Source organism: Trachemys scripta, chromosome 5 (genome assembly GCF_013100865.1).
Source record: "Trachemys scripta elegans isolate TJP31775 chromosome 5, CAS_Tse_1.0, whole genome shotgun sequence".
Lineage (NCBI taxonomy): Eukaryota > Metazoa > Chordata > Testudines > Emydidae > Trachemys > Trachemys scripta.
Window position 1 is genome coordinate 76,592,625 of NC_048302.1, and position 20,394 is coordinate 76,613,018.

At 41.9% G+C, this 20,394-nt stretch overlaps 1 protein-coding gene across 1 annotated transcript in view; it reads left to right on the plus strand.

Moving 5' to 3' along the window:
• TENM3 (teneurin transmembrane protein 3) overlaps positions 1–20,394 on the plus strand; it is a 1,277,620-nt gene that overhangs the window by 178,857 nt on the left and 1,078,369 nt on the right. The window contains exon 2 of the mRNA XM_034771464.1: positions 5,403–5,488. The gene's annotated coding sequence lies outside the window, so the exon portion shown is untranslated. The remainder of the gene's footprint in view (positions 1–5,402; positions 5,489–20,394) is intronic.

Genomic DNA, 20,394 nt, shown 5'->3' on the forward strand with positions numbered 1-20,394 from the left:
TCCCTTGTGATAGACTAGCAAATAAGTGCCCCTCTGCTTCATTTCACACCTGTGCCTCACTCCAGCTACACTATCATCTCTAGCATCAGCCCTAAAACCACATCTCCATTTTCCATGCGCTTGGCCAAGTAGCCATGTCTGGTACAAGGACCTGTTGTACAACAATCTGATCAGATGTTTCCTCTGTTGTCTGTCTTATGCTGGTGTTTAACATGTGTCTGATTGGGTCTCTCATAAAGTTAATGAGTAGTTTTTAGATTGCAGTCGGAGTCACAAGGAGAAGATTAGGGAAAGTACTCCACAAAGCTCTATGTGCTGCTGCTCTTGCTCAGCACACTCTTGTGCATCTATAGACAAGTGTAAGTTGGAGACTGACATGGATGTGGAGAGGACAGAGCAGGTGGGTGAGTGGACAGGTTATGGACAACATACGTACGGCAGCATTACTGCCCCAATCCTGTAGTTTTGAAATCAATGGAAGTTTTGTCATTGATTTCATTGGGAGCAGGATTGGGTGCTGTAGATGCCGTTGGGTTTGTGCCTCCACTATAGATGTGAATCCAGGTACCCGGCTGGTCTCTAGAGATTAAGTCAACATGAATTATTATATACAGACAAAAATACTGATCAATTACCTGTGGCATTTGTATTGTTTTAAAATATCAGGAAATAAAAATCCTAAAGGTAGACTTAAATTTTCTAGTGAGTCTATCCCCACCAATCCTTGCTTAGTCAAAGCTGCTGTTGTTACTGATCCATTAATATATATGATGTCATTCCTGTGATTTTAACACACTGGTGCACAGTACAATATGGAAATGCACTGGATGGGCATGGAGGCTGATTATTCCATCACCCTTAGAAGTGGCCCATCCAGGAGGACTTTGGCACATCAGTGAATGGGCAATGTGGAGGTGTTTGCACTGCTGTCACCCAGGCTGTCTCTTCCTAGACTAAAAAGAGGACCTACATTTCTGGGACTGTCACCTTTAACAAACAATAAATTCACCTTAAAATTTAAAATATGTATCCTGCTATACACTGTATTAATTTAAAATAACATATCAAGACTTTCTGAAAGTGCTTTTAAGATAGAGATCATGAGATGGAGGGCACCCGAGCTGACAAATCTTTTCAGTCTTTTTCCTTCCTCCATAAGAATGTGAAGTTTTAAATGTATGCAGCTGAAAGCAGATGAAATTATGGCTCTCCGACACTTTATAATTCTGAAACAGATATGTGATTGATTGCAAGGTGGCGTAGCTGCTGGCAGTTTTTGTCGGCACATTTTGATGATACAAGTTTCTTAGGTGAACTTCAAGTACATCAGTGACACATACTATGTTTCAGACACTTTGAATGATTTCAAAGCTAATAATTTATGAGAGCTTTTGGAGCAAGTTATTAGGTTAGTCTCAGGAGAGATTTATTTTTTTAATCCTCAGTTCCTTGCTGTATGTTCTGTTTATCTCATCTCATTCTGCTAGTAAACAAATACGTAAAACTTTAATGCAGTTGTGTCTGCTTTATAACTGTGCCTCATCAGCTTACCAACATTTCCCATTTGAAACATTTGTATTAGTGAATGGCTGTCTAGCAGACTAGAATCTGGGGGAGCGGGGGCAGAGAATAGTTCAAATGAAGTACCTCAAGTACGGTTTAATTGAGGAATAACTAAAAGGGAGAGTATAAGGCCTTAATTTAGCAAGAATAAGAGACAGGCAGCTCAGAATTCTCATAAAAGTCTTTGAGCTTGATTCTTCTCTTTGTTACACGTGTGTAAATCAGAACTCCAATAAAGTCAGTGTGCCAGTCTCACCTGTGTGCTCTGGCTTTTCTTTGCCAGCAAGCATCTAAAAATGCTTGGTGGTTCAAAGCATCTAAAAATTCAACTCAATGGGCCATCGTGCAAGAGGATTTCTGGGTAAATAGCCCTGTTATAGTAGTCTTTGCCCTCCTCCACAAGTCTGCATCCAGCATTGCTCCACCTAATTTAAAAATTTGGCCCAAAGGAACAATACCAGTACAATACTGGTGTGAAAGGAGAAACAGACCTTTTAAATTCTTACTGTAAGATGTGAAAGATGTACTGAGTGCATTTGGAAATGCAGAACCTCCATTAATTTTTAGAGATTTAATTTGCTAATCAATATACTGCACAAATTGAATAAAGCAGGTATCAATCCATTAACAAAAGAAGTCCCATGTGCTGTATTTCAGGAGTTATGGAGCACTGCCACATGGTAACTTTTTAAGATTAAGAACATTTGAAGTTATTGAAAATTAGAATGAGCCCTCTCTTAAATGAAACATGGTGGTTGCAAAATGGTATTGTGTGATCCATCATATTCACCTAACACTGTGCTCCTGTTATGGCATAGGTCGCTTGAGTTTCTTATATAAGTAAATTCAGTGCTTAATTTGTGCCAGCACTTGCCAAGACTGAGGCCTAGCACCTCTAGGCTTGGCAGTTCCTAGCCCCAGCACCTCTGGGCTTGCTGCATCACTTATGAAAGTATTAAAAAATTGCTTGAGCCCCAGCACCTCTTTCATTACAAATTAAGCATTGCATGAATTACTTTGATGAAATGTTAAACTGTGGTAATTTTGATATTTGTTTATACTAGATTAATTTAATGTCATGTATGAAAAGAATAGCCCAAAACAAGTGAAAAAAGCAGAGAAATATTGTATATATGCCAGCAGACAATGGTGCCTAAATTGAGCCTGCAAAATTCGCTTACATACATTTCATCTCCACCAAATATGTATGTGAGTGAGCAATGAGACATTAAATCATGCAAAGTCCATAATTGCTCAATAAACTGTTTTGTTTGTATATATTTTGGGGCAGACTATGTCATTAAAGCTTTGGCCCACATTGAGGCAGTGTAATTATGTCATGCCCCTGGGAGAGCTCCACAAAGAGCTCTGGACATTTATTTCTCCTGAAGGACACAATGTATCTTCCTTGCAAGAGGGTGAAGCTTACCCTGCTCTGCTGCTGAGTGCAGATGTGGCAGAGAGCTATGGTCCTTACTCCTTTGGCCTCTTTTGGGATGACCAGTTGATAAGAGCAATGGGTCTGTAATTGTGGTTGGATCCCAGGGGAGTTGCAGGGGAAGGGAGCGGGGAGAAGAAGGGGAAAATCTGCTTGTGCCTATTTCCCAGTTTTTGCACCTGCATAAGGGCAAGGGACAGTCTGGTCTTTTATGAGCTCAATGTGGTTGGCCGGTTTCGAAGAGCTGGTATGGAATGTCTTGAAAACAAATAACTAGAATTTGAAGGTGTATCTATGCAGTATTATTTTGAACAGTATTGTCTCTCCTAGCTAGTCATTCGTGGTTATTGCTTTGCACATAGGCACTCATTCCAAAAGGGAAAAACCTGAACTAACTGCAGCTATTCAAATTCCACATGAAATATTGGTATAAAATGATCCCATGCTGTGTTGTAAATGCAAAATTATAATAAATCAAGAGTAAGTCTCTTTACAAAGACACATCTACAGCACACACATACATCAACAGTCTCTCTCCCATGTCTCCCTCAGATTCCAAATATATCCAGAGTCCTGTCACAATTACACTGTAGAACAGTGCAATAACATTTTTGAGTAGCCACGAAGCACAATAAAGAGAGAAGCTCTGCATAAGAAGTTAGCATATCAAACACACAGTTCTAATAAAGTCACCCTTCATATTTCTGAATTAAATGCTGGAATGAGATTGACACAACTCATGGTTAGATGGCTTCAGCAATTTTATTGACAACAGGAAAAATACATAAACAGAGGCTGATTAACAGTGGGACACATTGTCATTGTGAACAATAATTGGATGCTTGGAATCTGATAACTTTTTATTGTCTTAAAGTTAAAGGGGCAAATTCATCCCTGGAATAACACCATTTGTATCAATGGAATTATTCCAGGGATGAATCTGGCCCAACATGGGTTCCAGGTTTTCCAGAGAATTTCACACATAATAGCTAAGCCTATAATTCAGTCCTTTGAACTATGTGTAGGAAGATTAATCCCACAAGAAATCAAGCTTGGTAATGAACAAAAATGGATTCTTGGACTATGTATGACTATTGGAGGAAGGATTATTGTGAGACATTGAGCCACTATAGAAAATCTGAAAACAGAGAAATTGCCTAGTAGTTACAATGAAATATGCTCATGCTTTACCTTTCCATTCCAAATAGTCACCTGCTTTGTTTAATGAAGAAATGGGACCTCATTTGTTACAGTTTTGGATAGAAAGGCTTAGATCTTTATGAAAGTTTTCAGACTACCTGTATTTTTTTGGATACTGCTGTTTTACTTTTTTTGTTTTTAAGGGTGTTTATTTTTTCACTGGCCAGAAATGGTTTAGGATTATTGCGTTGTTAGATTTTAATAATTTACTTAGGATCCATAGAATTCCATGGCTTTGGAAACCACAACAAAGTCAGGTTCCAGTTGCAGAATTTGGGGCACAGCACACCCTTAGTCCAGGATAGAGGGATAATATCTCTCCTTTTATAGTGGCAGATCCAGGATGAGGGTTGATGCTGGTCCATTCCCCTTTTGCCACAGAATTTGCAGATTTCATATTACAGATTCTGTTAGTGCCTGTTGTAGCAAAGGACTTGAAAATGCCACATGCAGGCCTAGCATATACTAGTTAACAATATAGCTAAAATGCATATAAAGAGAACAAATAGTAAACAAACTAAATTTTGCAAAAAGAAACAAAAATTTGTATTGGAACCCCATATTTTGGAAAGTTTAGATGAGAAATACACAAAGCAGTGCTTAACATGGGCTAATGCTCAGTTCTTCATAGTAACATGTTTTGATCCTTTTTGATCACTCTAATAATATACTATGAAGCATTGCTCTGTGGGATGTAGTTAAAGCCTATTTAAGCCCAGGAAACTACTACCACTTTCCTGCGGGGAAATATCAGAACATTTTTATTTTTACCTCAATCACTCCAGAAAACTTCATGGAGGATAGTCTCTACTAGTGTGACAGGGCAATTGCTGCCTCAAATATTCCTAGAAAATAGGAGCGAGAACTAAATAGTAAGCATGGTGCTGGAAAATAACGAATAAGATAATTCAGTATTAAATGCTTAAGGCTTACTAGAGCTTGAGTAGCAGAAGGCTTATGCAAATTAGGCAGTTAATAGATGTTCTCCTCAGTAATCTTTGTAGCGAATGCAAGAAAAAAATACCCCCTCCATCCCGAAAAAATAACACCACAAAAATCAGGCTGATTTTTCTATCACACAGGTCACGATTTTGGGTATCTCAATTATTCTGTGTTTTGACGAACATGAAGATTTAATTTAATGAAACTTCATGTGTAAAGCCTCCTAATTTATTTTATTTTATTTATTTATTTTATTTAGATTTCTGATGCTTAAACATCTGTGAGTTTTTTCGAAGAGACGAACAACACTTGATGATTGACTCAAGATTCGCTTGATGCAATCTGGTAAGTGAAATATAAACTTCGAAATAGGTTACTAATGAATTAAATTGTAATATGAGTCTCCAGAACTTGCACATATTGGCTATTGGGAGTAAAGTTTGGTAGCAAAAGCTCAATTAACACAATAATTAATAAAATACCAATTTTATTATCAGGTGGGTTAAAAATTAAAAAGTACGAAGATAAGAAAATAGAACAAACATGACTGAATCATTAAATATCATGGTGATAAGTACTCAATGAATACCTACAAAATAAAGAACATATTTGTGAATTAATTCTATTCTGTTCTGTACAGGCTCTTATACCATATTCACCATGTAGCATCTGAGTGCCTTCTGGTAGTGCATTAAACAATGTGAGACTCATCTCACATGTGTTTGTTCTCTTGTCCACAGTGGCTATCATATGCATGTGCCGGGGGGTAGGGTTCTGGTTACATTCACATGTTGCCACCTTATGAGTCTTTACTTGATCTTGACTACATTCTACTGCTGTGGATTGTCTGTGAGTGGGTCCCTTAGGCAGCTTTGAAATCTCACCCCCTGAACCTAGCGTTGACAACAACAGCTTGAAGTATTTTTTTGCTGTTAAAATCTGTCTACACTAGTGTTTAAAAATGTGTTAGTCAAAACATGCTAGCTAATGCTTTTTTAAACATGACTTGTTTTCCTAGACTAGACATGGCCAATCATATTTTTACTCCTTTTGACCTGAGCAGTTAGCCATATTTATGGTCCTGTGGATTGTTTCTATTAGGAGGAGAAACTGATGATGGAGTCTGGTACCTGATACAATCCTTTTTATTCACAAAGAATGTACAAATTCCTATTTCCCTGAACACAGGCAGAATCAAACAGCAGGAGATAGTTTCTTTCTTCACAGTTCCAAGCCCCTTTCAGCCAGCACTCAGCCCCAAAAGCTGTCTCTAGGCTTTTCCCAGGGCCACACTCTCACTGCTTGTTCAGGCTGCATCTGTCTTTCTGCTCTTTCTATGTGTTTGTTTCTGTGGTGTTTTTCCTACATCTTTCTCACACACCTCCCTGCTAAAAACAATACCCCGCCAAATCCCCTCTGCCCACATAGTTCAAATTTCTGAGTGGCTTCCTGTGTGCCTTTGTTCTTGTCAGTGACATTTGCCTACATTTGGGGTGAAGGCTGCTATTGTTTGATAAAGGAGCTTAACTATTTCTTACAGCAATCTTAAATGAACGGAAGTGATTACCCAGCCTCAATGATATTTCATCCAACCCATAACAATATCTTCACATACCACCAAGCTGTTATCTGAGATAGATTGCAAAATATTTGGGTTAGGACTTTGTCTCATTCTGCATTTTGTAAAGATCTGTGTATATTTATGGTGTTATATTTATGTAAACAATAATATTTCATAGTTGTGCAGAGAACTACCAATTTCCCTCCCTGTGTTCCTCCTTAGAGCTAATCACAGAGAGCTAACATATATTTTTAAAGGTGTTAAGCCCCATGTACACTAGTGTGTAAAAATATAGATCAGTTACAATGTGTTAGCTAACTTTTTTATTTAAACACGACCTATTTTCCTGGTCTAGACATGATCATTGATGACCAACACATGACTGTTCCATGGAAGAAATGGGATTTAAAGAAGGGTTTTTAAAAAGGAAGAGAAGGTTCTACACAGACTGGAAAATTTTCCAGTCTTAGAGGGAACTTGGAAAAGAAGCCGAGAAATACAAAAAAGGGAGCAGTAAGGACAGATGTTTGGGAGGAGAATAGAGAAAAAAGTGAAACTGGGAAGAAATGAGGGCAGAGACTAAGTGATGGCAAGATTGCACAGTGCATTGAGAATGAAGTATTTGAATTTGATGCTTTAACAAGAGGAAACGAATGAATGAATGGATGGATGTGGTTTGAGTGGCAGAAAAGGAAGGTTACTTGAAAGCCAGTAATTTGGATAGAGTGGAAAGAAAAGAGGTGAGATGTGGAAAGTACAGAGAAGAGCCAGTTTCAGGAACCAAGGCAATACACAAATAAGATATGGGCAGTATTATGGATACATTTTGATATTTTATTAAAAGTGGCAAAATTTAGTCAGAGCTAGGCTATAAGAAGAAGGAGAGAGGGGCTGAAAATGACACTGAGGTTACAAGCCTGAGATGTGGGTAAACTCCTATTGTCAATGGGCATGGACAAGGGAGGAAGTGGAAACAGATTATGAGGAAAGCTGGGGTATGCTGGGACAAATACTTCTCTGATGTAACTTCATTGATTTTGGTGGAGTTGCACTAGGGATGAATTTGCTGAAAAGACTTCTTGACTGACTTAATTCAGGTCCATGCTTCAAGCTCTCTGTGTGTACATCCTACAGTGAGATTATCATATTCTGCTCTAGAAGAAGATGGGGAACAATGTGGCAGTAAGGAGCCGGAGAACCCTCCAGCCCAAAGAGCAGAAGAAGAGCGACCCCTAAGTGCTGGAGGGCTCTTTTCCTTTCCTATCCACAAGGATGAAGCACTGTACTTCAGCTCCCTTCAGCCCCCAAAGATTGCATATGGCAATGCTAGAAGTTTGCCCCATAATGTGGCTTCACCTACAGTGGATCCTAGCACCTTGACCCCCCTCCATACACACGTCTCATATGCAATTGCTAAGGGTACTGTGGACTTTCTGCACATGGGAGAAGAAAGGAAAAGGACTTTGGACCAAAATGTAACATCTCAAAATTCCTTAGAATAAATCTGCTTTCTTAATGGCCTGACCATACCCCCAAGTTATTCAGATCCAATTCTGTGTTTTTCTATCTTCTGTATTTGCTGTCTCCCTTAGCTTTTTGTCATCTTCAAATTTGATCAGTCTCAAGTTATCAAGTCACTAATAGTTTTTTTATAATACTGGCCCCATTTATTGATGTCCATGGGGCCTGATTTGATATCATCTGCTATTCTAATGTGACACCATTGTAAATAAGCAGTTCATTGCTTTCTGTCACCCCATTATTGTTACTCACATTGTAATGTTAACTAGAAAATGCTGCTACATGTAATTACTGGACCTGGTCTCGCTGAACCCTGGGCACCAAAGGCCATGAATGTTGTGGAAATGGTGTGCTGGTCTCAACATATCATCAAAAGATCCTTAATGGCTAAAATATCCAACAGCATGGCTTTACATCTCCTTCAGATAGCTGCAGTGTGCCCCCAAGCACCAGGCTGTCATAGTGACAGTGATATAGAAGGAGGAGTGCCATTAAATAACTTACAAAGACCACTTAAATACTGCACCTGGGTTTTCCGTGAAGTTTTCCCATTCAAGTGCTGAGCTGTCCCTACTCGATTTAATTTATGAGAACTGAAAGTGCCGCAGCCTAATCTGATACTAAGATATATGAGCAGCAATCTTACTTCAAAGACAATTGATATCCAACAGGCTAAAAGCCATGTTGAAACAAAGTCCAAAATTCTTCTGACAGTACTGGAGAAGTAACACGGCGATAAATACAGCGTTAGGAAATTATTTTAAAAGGAAGGTAGCCTAAGGGAGGGTTCAGTTAATGATTTTCTATCCATGGTATATAAACTTTGCCCAGTGTTTTATAATTGCATAGTTCTACTCCATGTTTATTATACTGTAAAGTTTTTAGGTCTGACAGAAAACACTCACAATGGAAATTTTAAAAAAATCTTTAAACAATTGAGAAATGTGTTGAGGGTATTTCATAAAAAGACAATGTGATGAAAAGAATGCAAGCCCCCCTAGAAACTGACAGAGTAATTAAAACCTCAAAAACAGACTGGACTTCAAAACTGAAGTGATTATAGTCATGTGTCAGAACTTTCAAGGCATTGCTGAGGGCCTGGAGGGAATGAGTGCTACCTCATTGAGGTTGTGGAATCTCCATCTCTGGAGATATTTAAGAGTAGGTTAGATAAATGTCTATCAGGGATGGTCTAGACAGTATTTGGTCCTGCCATGCGGGCAGGGGACTGGACTCAATGACCTCTCGAGGTCCCTTCCAGTCCTAGAATCTATGAATCTATGAATCTCTCTTAATCCTAAAGTCTATTCTGATGCCACAAGTTTACTAGTTTAGATAAAAACCCTATTAATTTGTCTCTGTTTAGTGGTTTTCAAAGCTGTGCTATAGTTGGTAAATGCCATCCTTCAATTACTTTTTGCAGAGTTGACTTGGATGCTTTCTGCACAATTGAGAAAGTTCAGGTTTTGAAACAGCATATGAGGGAAATCTATATGGAAGATCAATTCCATGAATACTTCATAACAGCAACAGACAAATATGAAAGTCTTTATCTGGATATGGAATATAAAACTGCAGTGCCAAAAATATGTCAAGAAACTCTACATTGAAGGCAGAACAGTAGAAGAGTGTAGAGTTGAACTTGCAGAAGATGAAATGAGCAGATGTTCTGTCAAAGAATTGATCATTATACAACAGAATTTGACAACACATTCAGTCAAGACATTTGTGAGGTTCTTCCTCAAACCAGTTTTCCCTTCATCTATGGCTAGTGTCTGCTTTTTCACTGACCACAACTTTGTGGCTTTTTTTTTTTTAAAGGAAAAGGAAAAGTAAAAAGTTAGGATTAGATTGAATTAAAAATGAATCTTGGTCTATTTTTTAATAAAACAGATCTTTTCCACTTTATTTTTAGGTTATTTAGGTTCTGTTTACCTGTCAGCACTGCCTCCTGCTGCTGAGTTAACCAAAGATGTCATAAACTGAGCAGAAACTTTTCTTCCTAAAAAAACAGAAGAAAAGATCAAAATTAGACAAGGGCATAAAACTGACCAGTTGGTCAATATCTCATTCGGAACCTTAGTTTTTAATAAAGTGAGTTAAGTGACACCAAAAATTCACTACATAAGTTTTTACCTGCTACATCCTGACCTTACAGATCTTTGTTTCATATACACAATCAGACATAGTTGCACATAAATCCAAGTACAGAATCTTTTAGAGGTACTGGGAAGCTCATGAAAGAGGAAGTAATGTTCAGCCATGTTGGATTAACATATATTCTGTGTATGGCTAGTTTGCTGATGTTGAGGGGACATTGAATACTTTGAACTTCCAATTTACCTTAAAAAATTCAGTCTATTTATATTTAATATGCTGAGGAAAATCACCAAGAAAATGCAAACCATTGAAACTTTATAAATAAATTATTTTATTGGTAGAGCTTCAAAGTTTGGGTTTGGAATCTGATCCCAGTTTAAACATTTCCATAATCTGGATCTGTACTAATACAAGATTCTGGTTTGGATTCTTTATGGAAATAGGGAAGATCCAAACTTCTGTGAAGTTCATAGAAGTAGGTGGCTAGAGCCAGGGTTCAGGTTAAGGTTTTATTAATTGCTGGAAATGTGAACTCCATGACCTTGGATTAAGGGCATGTCTATGTTGCCACACTGTTCAGATTAAGAGTATGTCTAGGTTACAATTAATCCATGGCATTGAGTCCCAGAGCCCAGGTCAGCTTACTTGGGCTCATGATGCTTAGGCTGTGGGACTAAAAATTGCAATATAGATGCAGGTTTCAGAGTAGCAGCCGTGTTAGTCTGTATCCGCAAAAAGAACAGGAGTACTTGTGGCACCTTAGAGACTAACAAATTTATTAGAGCATAAGCTTTCGTGGACTACAGCCCACTCCCTCATGGGATCTCAGAACACTCAGCCTGAGCCCAACATCTACACTGCAGGTTTATAGCCCAGCAGCCCCAGCCCCACGACAGCTGACCTAGCCAACCACGGCCATGCCACAGGTCTTTTATGGCAGTGTAGATGTGCCCTAAGGAAATGTGAATAGCAGTGCACACCAACGTGCTGCATTAACTCCCCCCTGTGGATGCTGTGGGCACAAATTTAAAGGCCCTGAATTCACACTAATGTAGTCCTTAAAGACCATTAAGTTCTTGCCCTCAGGGTCCACATGGGGGAGTTACAGCACCACACTTTGGTGCACGCTGCTATTCACACTCTATGGCCAGGTCTACACTAACCCCCTAATTCGAACTAAGGTACGCAACTTCAGCTACGTGAATAACGTAGCTGAAGTTCGAAGTACCTTAGTTAGAACTTACCTCGGTCCACACGCGGCAGGCAGGTTCCCCCGTCAACTTTGCGGTACTCCTCTCGTCTAGCTGGAGTACCGCAGTCGACGGCGAGCACTTCCGGGTTCGACTTATCTCGTCCAGACAAGACGCGATAAGTCGAACCCAGAAGTTCGATCGTTCGCTGCCGAACTACCGGGTAAGTGTAGACCTACCCTATTAGTCTGAATTGCAGGGCATTGTAGGCATTCCCATAGTCCACCCTGGTACTTAGTTGTGTGCCTTTGAAAGAATTATTCAGCTTCTTCCTAAATAATGTGACCCTTGTCATTTGATAACAAATGAATATGTACAGGACTAGCCTTGGGAATTTAACTAGAGTCAGGAACGTGATTCTTTGGGGGCTCCCCAATTTAATCAACATTTGTTTATGAAAGCGAGGACTTTGGGTTGCCACCGGTATCCTTTGTTTAAGAGGAGCAAAGCCCCAAAAGTAAAATTTCAAATAATTATTGCCCAGACATAATGGGGCTCTTAGGCACAATCCACCCATGGGTTTTCAGTGCATTCTGGTGAATTTTAAATTATCTGTGTCTTTTTCTCTGTTTAGTTACCTCAGAAATCCAGAGTAGCCAGAAAAAATAATATAATGGAAAAGCTATCTTAGCTGGAGAAGAATGATGATTTTGTTGTTATGGCTTGACTAGGACTCTGTCTTTATGAGCTAATCATTAATAGCCTAATTTTCAAAAATGATTAGTACCCACAACTGGCATACTCAGTAGGAAATTGAAGCATTTAACACCTCTATAAATCAGACACTTAATCTGATCTCTCTGCCTCAGTTCTCAGTCTGTAAAAGGGGGCTAATGATACTTCCCTGCTTCACAGGGGTGATGTGAGGATATGTAATGAGAGGCTCATGTATTACAGTGATGAACACGAGAGAAATGCCTAGAACTTAAAAAAAAAATCTCAAATTGACAGAGAAATGGGGCATCTGCCTTGGAAGGAGTATAAAATAGAGGAATATGAATTAATTACATTCAATTTACTAACTTCAAAATTGCCAGTCTTGCTTATTTTTCTGAACCACTTTATCTCCCTTGTCTCTCCTTCATATCCACATCCTTTCCTTGCCTTACCTTTCTGTCAAGCATTTTCTCTGGTTTTTATTTTCTCATTGTTAGCTTTCTCTTTCTTTGGAAATAAAATCATTTACTTTCCTCTCAATCACTCATACTCACCCCTTCTTTTGCTATCCCACTCTACTCTCTGATTAACTTTCTCCTTCCCTTCTATTTTTCTGTCATTTTTGCACTCCCTTTATTCCATTGCTTCCAATTACTTAGCACGTGCTCTTTCTCATAACAGTACGTAGCACTTACATAGCACTTTACAAATATTATTTAATAATCACAGCCATCTGTGAGGTAGGTGGTATCCCCATTCTACAGATGGGAAATCTAATGAGGCAGAGAGGTTGAATGACTTGCCTGATACTACAGACAGTCTGCATCAGAGCCAGATTTCAAAGTTCTTTGCTCCCTGTTATCTGCTTAGTCCATCAGGTCACACTGCCTTTCACATTATTGACCCATTCTTCTTTGTGGCCAACGGCCATAATGGTTGCTCATCAAAGCAGACAACTTAGTTGAAAACCAATGGGCATGGCCAAGGAAGAGCTTGCAGAAGCACTTATGCTATTGACAGCAAGCAGCTTGTTCCCATCCTATAGCCTGTGTTGGTCAAAATCCACCAAGACCTTATGTCCCTACAGCTCTGAAATTAACAGATCCAAGTGGTCAGCCCTGGTATGGGGCAGGGTGGGGAACTGAATATGCTATGATTTTTTTTAGGAAATATCACCATGACAAACTTTAAATATCGGTGATAACTTGAAAAATATAAATGGTCACTGCAACAATGAATATTAAAACATTACTTTAAAGCATAAATGAAAGCTGAGGTTAAGCTTGGCATTTATAGGGCATAGGGACTAGGGTAAAATTGGAATGGAAGAGGAAATTTTCCGGAAGGCATCCTGAGCTCTAAAGGCTAGATCTGGCTCTGAAGAGGTAGGTATCTGTCTTTTTAAATTGAAAGTAGCTTGGCAACTGTGCTTGGAGAGTGGATGAGGAAATTACTGTGGAGCAAGAGCAATTAGTTCAGAGATAGAAGTTTTGGAATCCATGCGACTGCAAGAGGGAGGGGTGAGCTTCTCCCTTTCGCCTTGTTAAATGTTAAACTGTAACACAGAGTTTTAGGAAATAATGTTATAACTATAGAGTTCCCAGCATCAAGCACAAAGGAGAAGGGGGTGGAACTGAGTAAAATTTAGGGTAACTGACATGAAATCTGTTGAATGCCAAATCCTTTTTTATTACAGGATAAAGCTATACTTTTGCATTGAACAGGAAACAATAGAGCTGTTGCTTGAAAAGAGAAGTTGAAAAAACTCCATAGGTATGGGTGCCAACTAAATATATAAGAATGGGTCTATGTAGAATAGATCTGTATGCTTTATTATAAACAATATTGTCCCATTATAATAGAGACAATTAAAAATCTGTTTACGAAGGCTTACCGCAAAACAGTATTCCCAGATAATTCAAATTTTAAATAAGTGATCGCTCAGTTACTACTTTAACTGTTGGTGAATGTTGATTTTTTTTTTTTAATGGCAACCAGTGATTAATAATGACTTTCATTTGAAGATCTCAAAGTGCTTTATAAACATATAATGGTTCTTTAAATGCTATAATAAATTAAAAGTTGATTACTGAATTGGTGTCTGGAGATCCCCCAGCCACATTTATTTTTTGAAGTAAAAAGTATTTTGAAGGTTTATATATTTAACTCATTATTTTCACAAATTGTTAACCCAGGTCCTTCTTTTTTGAGATGCAGCTGTGTATCCACGTAGGTGTGTGCACACCAAGCATACTGGAGTCAACGAACTTTGCCTAGCAGTACCCGCAGGGGCAGCTCTCATGCTCTGCAGCCCCTCCCCAGCCCATACAAGGATGGCACTGCCTTAACCCCCTCATCACCTTTTCACCATCCATTGATAGAGTCAGAGTTCTGTGTGGTGTTGTCACTGAGAACAATTTTCTTGTCTGTAGTTAGTAGTACTTAGGTTAAGTTTAGTGTTAGTATAATAGTGGATGGGCTGCCCTTTGTGGTTCAGCCTTGTCTGTCATGTGGTAGTGGAGGACATACCTAACAGTGACCCCCACATGAGATGCTTGTTGTGTCTTGGTGAAGAACACATTAAAAAGTGGTGTTCCATGTGCAAGTCATTCACAAAAAGGATTCAGGTGGCAAGAGACTTGCGGCTGAAACATCACATGTTGGAACAGATCATGAGGCCTTATCTGATCAGCGGTCACCTTCAGATCCAGAAAGTGATGCTGCTCTGCACTCGGGCTCAGGCATTTTCCCCCAAGAGGAAAAAGAGATTCCCCCCCCCCCCTGCTACAGTGAGGAAGAGGTCTCGTAAAACAAATCAGGACTCTTCGGGTATGTCTACACTACGGGCTTAATCCGAATTTATATAATTCGAATTTTGGAAACAGGTTGTATAAAGTCGAATGTATGCGGCCACACTAAGCACATTAATTCGGCGGTGTGCGTCCATGTACTGGGGCTACCATCGATTTCCGGAGCATTGTATTGTGGGTAGTTATCCCATAGCTATCCCATAGTTCCCGTAGACTCCCCTGCCCATTGGAATTCTGGGTTGAGATCCCAGTGCCTAATGGGGCAAAAAACATTGTCGCAAGTGGTTCTGGGTACAGCCTCACCCCTCCCTCCATGAAAGCAACGGCAGACAACCATTTCCCGCCTTTTTTCCTGAGTGAACACTGCAGACTCCATACCACGGCAAGCATGGAGCCCGCTCAGCTCAAGACAGCAGTCATGAACATTGTAAACACCTCGCGTGTTCTCGTGCAGTTTATGCTGAGCCAGGACCAGAAAAATGAGGAGAGGAGGAGGCGGCGACAGCAGCGCAGCGACAAGAGTGATGAGGACATGGACATAGACATGGACACAGAATTCTCTCAGACCGCGGGCCCCAGTGCTTTGGAGATCATGTTGTTAATGGGGCAGGTTCCATCCATGGAACGCCAATTCTGGGCCCGGGAAACAAGCACAGACTGGTGGGACCACATAGTGTTGCCGGTGTGGGACGATTCCCAGTGGCTGCGAAACTTTCGCATGCGTAAGGGCACTTTCATGGAACTCTGTGACTTGCTTTCCCCTGCCCTGAAGCGCCAGAATACCAAGAATAGAGCAGCCCTCACAGTTGAGAAGCGAGTGGCGATAGCCCTGTGGAAGCTTGCAATGACAGACAGCTACTGGTCAGTGGAGTGGGCAAGTCTACTGTAGGGGCTGCTGTGATGCAAGTAGCCAAAGCAATCACTGAGCTTCTGCTACAAAAGGTAGTGACTCTGGGAAATGTGCAGGTTATAGTGGATGGCTTTGCTGCAATGGGATTCCCTAACTGTGGTGGGGCAATCGATGGAACCCATATCCCTATGTTGGCACCAGAGCACCAGGGTACCCAGTACATAAACCGCAAGGGGTACTTTTCAATGGTGCTGCAAGCACTTGTGGATCACAAGGGACGTTTCACCAACATCAACGTGGGCTGGCCGGGAAGGGTTCATGACGCTCGCATCTTCAGGAACACTACTCTACTACTTAAACGGCTGCAGCAAGGGACTTACTTCCCGGACCAGAAAATAACCATTGGGGATGTTGAAATGCCTATAGTTATCCTTGGAGACCCAGCCTACCCCTTAATGCCATGGCTCATGAAGCCATACACAGGCAACCTGGACAGGAGTCAGGAGCTGTTCAACTACAGGCTGAGCAAGGGCAGAATGGTGGTAGAATATGCATTTGGCCGTTTAAAAGGTCACTGGTGATCGTTACTGACTCGCTCAGACCTCAGCCAAATGAATATCCCCATTGTTATTTCTGCTTGCTGTGTGCTCCACAATCTCTGTGAAAGTAAGGGGGAGACCTTTATGGCGGGGTAGGAGGCTGAGGCAAATCGCCTGGCTGCTGATTATGCGCAGCCAGACACCAGGGTGATTAGAAGATCACACCAGGAAGCGCTGCACATCAGAGAAGCTTTGAAAACCAGCTTCGTGACTGGTCAGGCTACAGTGTGAAATTTCTGTTTGTTTCTCCTTCATGAAAACCCACCCCCTTTATTGACTCATTCTCTATAAGGAACCCACCCTCCCCCTTCTCCCAGCTTACTTTCAAAGGAAATAAAGTCACTATCATTTAAAAATCATTTATTCTTTATTAATTGATTATAAAAAGAGGGAGAGAATCCGGGTGGGGTTTGGGAGGAGGATTGGCGGGAAGGAAAAGGCTACTAAAAAAAGGTTAAAAAAAATGACAGCCTTTTGCTTGGCTGTCCACTGGGGTGGAATGGGAGGGTGTATGGAGCCTCCTCCCACCCACCCCCCAACGTTCTTATATGTCTGGGTGAGGAGGCTATGGAACATGAGGAGGGGGGAGGGGGGTTATACAGGGGCTGTAGTGGCACTCTATCCTGCTGCCGTTCCTGAAGCTCCCCCAGACGCAGGAGTATGTCTGTTTGCTCATGCAGCAGCCCCAGTGTTGCATCTCTGCCTCCTCTGATCTTCCTGCCGCCCCCTCTCATCTCAAGCGTCCCTCCTCTCCTCACGTTGGTCCCTCCTGTTCTCACATTGGTCCCTCCTGTCCTCACGTTCACTGGCTTCTTTCCTATACTTTGAAACCATGTCCTTCCACTCATTCAGATGAGCTCTTTCACTGCGGGTGGATTCCATGATTTCTGCGAACATCTCGTCTTGCGTCTTCTTTTTCCGACGCCTTATCTGAGATAGCCTTAGGGACGGAGGAGAGAGGCTTGAAAAATTTTCAGCTGCTGGAGGGAGGGAAAAAAGGAGAGAATTTTTTAAAAAGATACATTTTGCAGAACAATGCTTATACTCTTTCACAGTGACGAACACTATTCACATTACATAGCACATGTGATTTCTGTGCAAGGTCGCATTTTGCCTCTTAATAGTGAGTGCCTATGGCTTTGCTGCTAGAGATCACAGACGCAGGTCCGGGCTACAGAATTTGGTTTGCATACGACCATGGTAAGTCATTGTCTTTCGGCTTCTGCGCCCTCCTTTCCCACATACCAAGCAAAGCCCGTTGAGTGCTGCAGTTTTCCTGTTAACCTTCAGCAGCAGAAAACAAAGTAACCCTCCCCCCATCCAATTCTCTGGATGACCGCTTTATCCCTCCCCCCACCGCGTGGCTGGTATCAGGGAAGATCCCTGCAGGAACCAAACTAACATCCCCCACCCCGCCATGAATTCTCTGGGATGATCGCTTTACCCCTCCCCCCCACCGTGTGGCTGGTATCAGGGAAGATCCCTGCTAGCCAAACACGAAAAGCTCAGGGCCAATTCCCTCTCCCCCACCCCCCGCAATTGGCTAACTGCAGGGAAGGATTTCTTTTCAGCCACAGGCAAACAGCCCAGTAGGAACAGCCACCTCTGTCCCCTTAATTAAATTCCTGTATTTCAACCAGGTTACCATGAGCGATATCGCTCTCCTGAGGATTACACAGCGAGATAAAGAATGGATGTTGCTTGAATGCCAGCAAACACCGGGACCATACGCTGCCAGGCTTTGTCATGCAATGATACCAGTTTACTTGTTGCAAGCGTGGTGTGGTCAAGTGTCCTACCATGGAGGACGGAATAAGGCTGCACTGCCCAGAAACCTTGTGGCAAGGCTTTTGGAGTACCTCCAGGAGAGCTTCATGGAGATGTCCCTGGAGGATTTCTGCTCCATCCCCAGACACGTTAACAGACTTTTCCAGTAGCTGTACTGGCCGCGAATGCATCTCAAGTCCTCAGGGCAAAGTAATCATTTAAAAACGCTTGCTTTTAAAATAAGTTTTATATTTTAAAAGGTAAACTCACCTGAGGTCCCTTCCATGGGGTCATGGTCTTGGGTACTGGGTTGGGAGGGTACTTCAGCCAGGCTGAGAAAAAGATCCTGGCTGTTGGGGAGAATGGAGTGCTGTGTGCTCTCTGCAAGCTCATCATCGTCCTCCTCCTCCTCCTTTTCCCTGTCCGCAGAATCCTCAGGTGTAGCTGATGAGATTACCCCCACCTCAGAATCCACGGTCAGTGGTGGCGGCCCCCTCTAGTGGTGTAGTGGTGGCCCCCCCTAGAACTGCATGCAGCTCGATGTAGAAGCGTCATGTCCGCGGCTCTGACCCGGAGCGACCATTTGCCTCCTTTGTTTTTTGATAGGTTTGTCTGAGCTCCTTGACTTTCACGCGGCACTGATCTGAGTCCCTATTGTGGCCTCTCTCCATCATGCCCTTGGAGATTTTTTCAAAAGTTTTAGCATTTTGTCTTTGGAACTAAGTTCTGCTAGCACTGAATCCTCTCCCCATATAGCGATCAGATCCAGTACCTCCCGTACGGTCCATGCTGGTGCTCTTTTTCGATTATCGGACTGCATGGTTACCTGTGCTGATGAGCTATCTGTGGTCACCTGTGCTCTCCACACTGGACAAACAGGAAATGAAATTCAAATGTTCGCGGGGCTTTTCCTGTCTACCTGGCCAGTGCATCCGAGTTCAGATTGCTGTCCAGAGCGGTCACAATGGTGCACAGTGGGATAGCTCCCGGAGGCCAATACCATCGAATTGCGGCCACACTAACCCTAATTCGAAATGACAATATCGATTTTGGCACTACTCCGCTCATCGGGGTGGAGTACAGAAATCGATTTTAAGAGCCCTTTATTTCGAAATAAATGGCTTCGTTGTGTGGACGGGTGCAGGGTTAATTCGATTTAATGCTGCTAAATCCGAATTAAAGTCATAGTGTAGACCAGGCCTTCCAGTGCTTGGGAAAACTCTTCCTCAACTTCTAAAAAGACTGTCGACTGGCATCATAACCCCACTAGCACACAGCATGCCCCAGGTTTGTCTAACTGCTCCAAGAGCAATGACAGCCTGTACTGTCAACTCTGGTTCTGGCCATGGGGCATACCAATAATGTTGGCACCGGTGTTACCTCAAGAACCTATTCAGGGGTCCCAGAGTAGCCTTTCTGTTGCTTACTTCCAGGTTCCCCAAATGTTAACCCATTAATCTGTTCCTGCAAGGTGAAAGGAGGGAGCCCACCATAGAGAAATTGGCAGGGTTTACCAAGGATCTAAGTGGAATATATGGCTACATATATTCAAAGAAGAAAAGCAGTTACCTACCTGTAACTTTTGTTCTTGGAGGTGTGATGCAGAGATTTATTCCATGATGTACACTTCATCCCCTCTGCATAAGAGTCTGTACTTCTGACATTAGGTGCAAAGGAACCGAGGGGGTTGAGGCAGCACTGCCTGTATATGGTTGGGAGGAGCTAGGGACGCAGGGCATGAGGACCATCCCTGCAGGTGTTTTTTTGTTTGTTTGTTTGTTTTTGACAGGAGTGCGGTCAGAGGGTCAAAAGAAGGGAATCTGATGGGGACACCAAGCAGAGAACCCCGGACAGCGCCCACTGCTCCTCAAAGGCATCAAGGGAGCCAGTGGATGCCGCCCAGAGGAACTCTGCCCGGATACATGAATGGACAGAGGATCGGAAACAGGCCCCACAGTCACAGGAGTCTCCATCAGCCAACATCCTTTCCCTGGCTTTATAGATGGCTGTTTTAGCCAGGGCCAGGAGGAGGTTGACCAGGCGGTCCCGTGACTTTGTGGGGCCACGGTTAGGGAGTTCATAGAGAAGGAGGTGAGGGGAAAAGTGCAGCTAGAAACGTAACAGAAGATTCGTGAG